Consider the following 7177-nt stretch of genomic DNA (forward strand, 5'->3'; position numbering starts at 1 on the left):
CTTTGTTTTTGTTTTTTTTTAAAATTCTGCTGTTGCAGCATCCAAGACCAATGCTGTCTGCAAACCTCAGAGGCGGAATTAATTAGTTGCTAAGAGAAAGCTGCCAGTGTTGGGAACTGTAGGAGAGCAGGGCAGATTTTAGTTTGCTCTGAACTTTGCTAATTATCAGGTAGGATGTAATTTTCTCTCTTCCCAAGAGGCACCCAACGGAGAACTGCACCAACGAAAAGGAGGGAATGAGGCAGAGACCAGAAATTAAGTATGAAACATTGAGTGCTGTGAGCAAATACTTTTGCTACTCTTTTTGTACAGTGGAAGCTCTAAAGTTGACCCCTGTGGTTGTATCGTTCGTTTAGTTTGTGCCGTGTTTTTTGTAAGAAATATGTGCATCGCAAAAGGATGTTAGATGATTTGTTTTTAACTTAAGCGTTAATTTAAGAATTATTGTAAGAATTGTATGAGGAAGAATTTGTGATGTTGCTACACTCCTCTATAAATGCCTACACCTTTGTGTCATTAAATATTATTCTCATTTTTTTCACAAATTACAACATTGTGAAATCCGAATTCCCCTGTAACAGATGGTCATGTGGGAAAAATCAATTTCAACCTGTGTATAGGTGAAAATTTGTTTGAAAAATTAGACCTGCTGAAAGCAGGTCTAAGTTGTGGCACAGGTGGTGTAATGTGATTTTTGTGGATTTATCCAAAGTGCTGGCAGACACATTCTGCTCCCAGGCGATGTGTGGTAGATGTCATCTTAGTTCATTCAGGAATATCACATCTGTGTGTATCAAACTCTGTCAATCCTCGTAGCAGTATAATCCTTTTTCATTCAATATTTTTATTATCATCATCTTTATTATAGTTTTCAAATCACTCCCTGGGCCGCAACACATCTAATTTGGGGTCAGACGGAGTGGTGTTGATTTACACGTACAGACATGAAAGATTGGCGTGGAAGGCGGTCTTCAAGTTCCCACTTCACAGCAGTAATCTGTGATCGCCCTGGTCAAATTTACATCATCCACAAGCGGAGCCATTGTTTATCAACGTATTTTGCGCACTTGGCTCATTGCTCCCGCAATGGCAACAGCTGTTTGGGCGCCTCTCTTGCACTGTATTTTTTGGGGAATGAGTGGAAATAAGTCGACTCTGTTCACTCCCACAATGACACAAATGCCCATTTCTAACCGCACCCGTCTACAAAAATATCAGAGGAAAGAAAACTCCACTCAAGCATGCAGTTAGACTGCACTTTGCGCTAGACTTGTGCTGGGCACGAAGATATCAGGGCCTTTCACACGTGATGGTTTGGGAGAAAGTGGTGTAAACAGGACATGGAATCATCAAAGCATGCGGTTTATACCTTTACCGTGTATGAGCAGTGACAGGGACTGTGTTGAGCTGCCCGCTATCCCACATGCATCACATTAAAATTGTGAAGTGTCCGTGACGAAAGAGGAGCTGGAATTGCAGCTGACCTGAGTGAGCAAAAATGACACCGATTCAGACAAATAGAGCAATGAGCCAAGCAGGAAAACAAGACGGATGCTTGAAGTGGCAGCACATCTGCAAGAGGCTGCCCTCCCTTTCTCTCTGTCGCTGTGTGCCGCTCTCAAACTTGTGACATTTCCCCAAGATACCAGGCATCTCAAGTCTACTGGCTGCACACATAATAGCCCTGCAAACACATTTAAAAAAAACTATGGAACAGCGGGGTATGAAAAATGGAGGTAAACTCACTGGATGCAGAGAGGATCCGTGACATCAATTTGCAGACTTTCCTCCCAGCGTTCTAAAAGAGCAACAAAAGTTTTAAGAGGCTTTCTTGTTGGAATCTTTGCAAACTCAAGTCTTTTGTGGGCGGCTGCATGGCCACGGCTGTAGCGTCTAATATGCACGCCCCAGTGCATTGAGAAAAAGACTACTTCTTCTTCCCAGCTTAATTGTCCCACAGAGACTTGTGGAATTGGATTCTAAGTGGAATACCAGTCTCCCTCTTCAGCCTCAACCCCAACACCACCACCCTCGCCCTCGCCCCGGCCCCCTCCCCCTCTCTCTGGGGCTGAAGCGGCCATTCAGAGACTCTTGATTCGGTCCTGTCTTTATTTCATCACGGGCATCTCCTCGGCGTGCTCCTCGCCTTGGTGCGCGAGCTTTAGGCTTTATTAACCCCCCTAAGCATGAAGTACCTAAGGGAGGTCAGACACTGGTCGTTAAAAATCTATTGTGACTTGTCTGAAAAATGAATAAATGAGCACATTATTTCCCCGGTTCCACAGCCCTGCTGCACTGTTTGTCTAATCAAGTGCGAGAGCAGCCAGAGTCAACCAGGGTTGACATGCACATTTTATTTAAGTTTTTGCCTGTCAGAGGAGTTTAAACGCGTAATGAACAAAGGACTGGTGATTTGAAATATAATCCCATTACACTGATGAAATTACAAAGACGCAGAGAGTTCACAAATCACGCTCATTGTTTTCTATCATGAGCGATACCGCTGTTGAGGTTGTGGCGCTGAGAGAAGGGCAGCCCAGGAATGAATAGTGACAGGTCTGGAAAAGGATGGGAAGTGCGGCACGACTCGGCCTCGGGCGCCTACCTGTGCTGGGGGATGCTAAAGAGCTTTGTTCCTGCCTTTCCCACTGCGAAGGAAGTACCAATTTAGTGGATCCACTGCAAAATAAAAGACAACAAGGGAAGCCGCTTCTGGTCAAAGCTGACTTAGTGGTACATTGCAGTCATTGTTTAGCCCCGCCCGCCATAATCTGCAAACAAATTAAAAGCATTTTCAGTGTGTAACAAATTCCAACTTGAGCTATGCAATTGTATGTTGGTCAAAGCTCGACCTTTGGAAGCCTCAAGAGAGGGTTCTGGCGACTGAGCTGGTGGCGCGGGCCACTGACTCTCAACCACGATGGTTGTGTGGGTTTGAGATGAAGGAAGGACCATCTCGGATAAGATAAGATAAGATCAGATAACCTTTATTTGTCCCACACTGGGGAAATTTGCAGTCTACAGCAGCAAAATTGGGGTGGAATTAAAAAAAGTGTTTCATTGCACAAAATGTTTATGTCATGGTGGATGACCACCATTACAAGTGCAGCATGTCATCACGTCGTTAAAATCTTCCAAAATTACCTTTCAAATATTTGTACAGAGTGAAATAAAACATTGCTGGTGTTGGATGGAATTGTTGTATCTCTAAAACCACAACAGCGACCACAAAAATGTGTTAAAGAAAAAAAAAATCAACACTTTCAATGGAAAGGTGACATATGCAATTTCTTTGAAACGATCTGGATGAACGTGTCCTAACAGGAATTGATTTTCGCAGCAAATTTTGCATCCATTCTGTATTCTTTGGCGTTCTGTCAAAGCACGATGGAAACACCTGGTTTTAAAGGTGCCGTATAAAGTTCCTTTTCTTCTTCATTTTTACTACAACATCATTAGAGACATTGTTTTAAACAAATTTTTACAAACACACTATAGAATGACCCTTCTTGGTGCCTGCCGGTTGGAAGACTATGTGCTTTGGATTTTTACATGCTGGTCACATGGGTTTTCGAAAGATAATTAACTGAGTATTCAGGCTTTTTTCGGGCGGGGGCTATGGTATTCCATCGGCTGTTGCACAACACTTGGAATGTGTCATGTCTGCCAAAGTGTTGATAAACTTGAGCCAAAAATCATGTCGGTGCATCCCACTCCTGCAGTTGGTGAGCCATTTGAGCGAATCTTGATTGATTGTGTTGGCCCACTTCCTTGGATCAGTATTTGTTGACCCTTATGTGTGCAGCTACACACTTCCCCCGAAGCTATTCCGTTACGCACAATTACGGCTGGGGCTGTTTGGACTTCCGAGGGTTTTTCAAACTGACCGGGGGGCAAACTTTATGTTGTGCGTTTTTGCTCAGGTGCTCCAGCAGCCGTCAGTCAAGCACTCTATTTGGTCTGCTTATCACACTGACTCACGAGGATCCCTCGAAAGCTTTCACCGGAGCCTTAAGTCCGTGTCTCAAGCATACGGTTAGGAGAGTAACTGATGATGAAACCTCTCTTCTGTTGTTCTGCTGTAAGAGGAGTCACCCAAGAGTCTTCTGGTATCAGCTTGTGATTCACGACTCGGGTGTGATAAGAAATCAAGGCACCGAGTGTTCTCTTCCAGAGGCAAATTCAAGTATTTTTCCAATTCCTGGATCACTTTGCATGCTCAATTCACATATATAATTGAATGTTGTTTTAGTGAGTGCACTTATGGGGTTAGCACTTAAGATTGTAAGCACAAGAGCCGTAGGTAACTTGTTGAAACCATGTTTTGAGCACCCCTCAATGTACAGTTCGGAGAAAAAGGTCACAGATGCACGTCCAGAAGTTACTCATGGTAGAATATGGTAAGATCATCAAGAGAGAATGAGAGCTTAAGGGATTCGACCCGTGGAGCACATCACTACTCACTCGACGCAGCACGGAACGGGAAAGTAGAGTAAAGTGCCCGTCTCTTACGTATAATATGTTAGCAGCACAAGACATGGAAGTTTTCGTTCTAGTCCTGAATTAGAGGTTAGGCGGAACCGCTGTCGAGTGCGGCCCGGACGGACGTCGTTGGGAGCGGGCATTGTCCAGAGGGGAGCCAGCGGCGGTCGGCCCATTGGTCGGACATTGGCGGCGGGATTCGTCCCTGAGAGCCAACCGGCGGATTGGTGGGCCTGGCGGCGGCGGAGTGTTCTCTTCCAGAGGCAAATTCAAGTATTTTTCCAATTCCTGGATCACTTTGCATGCTCAATTCACATATATAATTGAATGTTGTTTTAGTGAGTGCACTTATGGGGTTAGCACTTAAGATTGTAAGCACAAGAGCCGTAGGTAACTTGTTGAAACCATGTTTTGAGCACCCCTCAATGTACAGTTCTGAGAAAAAGGTCACAGATGCACGTCCAGAAGTTATTCATGGTAGAATATGGTAAGATCTTGGCCTTGTTGTTCATCTTTCTTATTTTGGATTCTCTAAATGTCCTAATACTAGTTTCATTAGATGTTCATGTTCTTCATGCCTTCTTGAGAAAATTGTAGATCAAACACGGCTTCTGTGACCTTTTGAAGGTATTCTGGGAAGTTGGACTCATTTACAAGCTTATGAGATGTCTGCCTTTGTCACCCGATGGCTTTTGCCGGAACATTCAGCAATGTTTTAATGGATGCTTGTGTGTTTATTGCAGTTATAATCATCACTGATACACTTTTCTCACTTTTGTTGGCAGTTCGGCAGAGGGCTGCCAGTCTCATTGTGTATAATATGACTAAAACAGCAAATGTAATGGTGGCTGGATGTTTTACACAAAATGGTGGTTTGCTAATTGGGGCATATTACTGTTACAACTTCATAATTGAAATGCAAGCTGTTCATGTAAACCACAAAATATCTTTTATCAGTTGTTAGTGCTCTACTTTTTGGACAAAATCCGACTGAGAGCAGGCTGAGGACAGTCAGTGCAAATTGTGTAGTGTGTACCACTTTATTCACTTCACATTTGAACATTTTTATGCACAAATGCCATTGGACAACGTCACAAATTCTAACCAAACTCTTTTATGTTAACCATCACATTTTGGCCAAAATATAAATTGATTTCCACACAATATTGTTGTTGTTTTTTTTTTGTTTGTTTTTTATTGGCAGGAAGCAAAGACTTTGGTCTTATGTTTGAAAAAGTTGCAACTTGCTCAGGGAAGAATACTGGAAAAACTTGTGTTTTCGTTTTCTGCAGCTTTAATTGGAGGCCTCACATGCCCCTTAAACAACATCATCTGAAGCTAATAAGACTTAAGAAGTACATCTGGCTCTAAAATGCTTTCCATTTATAACACTAATGAACTGAGGCATGCAGAAGAGATGGCCAAACTGCAAAGAAATGTACGGTACATCCTGGAGAATTCCCTTACGCTGCACACGAGTACATAAAACACGTCTGAAGATAGAACTTGTATCGGCTTATTCGTGTTTAATTGGAGTCTCTGAGAGATGCAAACTAGCATTTAATGCCCTCCCCTGCTGTCCGACTACTGGTAACATCAGCGTTGCCCCCCCGCTGATGCATCTATCCTGCAAGAAATAACAAATCAGACCACACACAACCACTTTTTTTTTAAATAATATTACAGGTTTTGTTCATTTTCAGCATGTAAAATAAAAGTACTTACAAAAAACAAAAAAAAAAACACTTTTGGTGAGATTTCAGCAATAGTGCTTAGTTTCCAAAGCGCTCTATTGCAGCCAAACAATAGTTTTTGTTTAGTCTATTAACCCAGTGAATAGACTAGGCCCCAAATCTCACTGCCTTTTCACCCACATAATTTAGCAATTATTACAGGTGCTGAGTAGGCAAAAGGGTCAGCTGCATTAAAGGGATTTATGGTGTTATCCTGAAATCATCAGTCCTGGGATGTTGAGTTCTGTCTGACTTAATAGAAAACCAACAGGTAAAAGGAGAGAGACAGGTTGCATTAATATGATGCATTGCATTATTTGGAAGCACTGAAGGCGACCATTTGATGAAATGCAGAGAAATTCCTCTCCAACAAACTGGGATGATCCTGGAAATCATAAAAGTGGACTCTGCAGCTGTTGGCTGCCGTCCTAAATTATGTTTACATCTGCCAATGCATATGATTCACGGAGGTCATGTACTAGAATATTTATCCTTAAAAGTACAAAGACATTATACCTTAAGCACTACTTCTGTGATGGTTATTTAGTTAGTTAGTTAGTTAGTTAGTTAGTTAGTTAGTTAGTTAGTTAGTTAGTTAGTTAGTTAGTTAGTTAGTTAGTTAGTTAGTTAGTTAGTTAGTTAGTTAGTTAGTTAGTTAGTTAGTTAGTTAGTTAGTTAGTTAGTTAGTTAGTTAGTTAGTTAGTTAGTTAGTTAGTTAGTTAGTTAGTTAGTTAGTTAGTTAGTTAGTTAGTTAGTTAGTTAGTTAGTTAGTTAGTTAGTTACTTAGCACTCTATGATTAAGGATATAAGTGTCATGCTCACAATCATCGGCAGAGAAAACAAGGTTTGACTCAATCATTGTTGCGTTGACAAACCCTGTCTTAGTTTATGTTGTGATTGAGTCAAGATGACCACTAATGATAACCTGTTTTTTTTTTTTTTTTTTTAAAGTTTTTACATAG

Source organism: Hippocampus comes, unplaced genomic scaffold (assembly GCF_001891065.2).
Source record: "Hippocampus comes isolate QL1 unplaced genomic scaffold, H_comes_QL1_v1.1 scaffold147, whole genome shotgun sequence".
Lineage (NCBI taxonomy): Eukaryota > Metazoa > Chordata > Actinopteri > Syngnathiformes > Syngnathidae > Hippocampus > Hippocampus comes.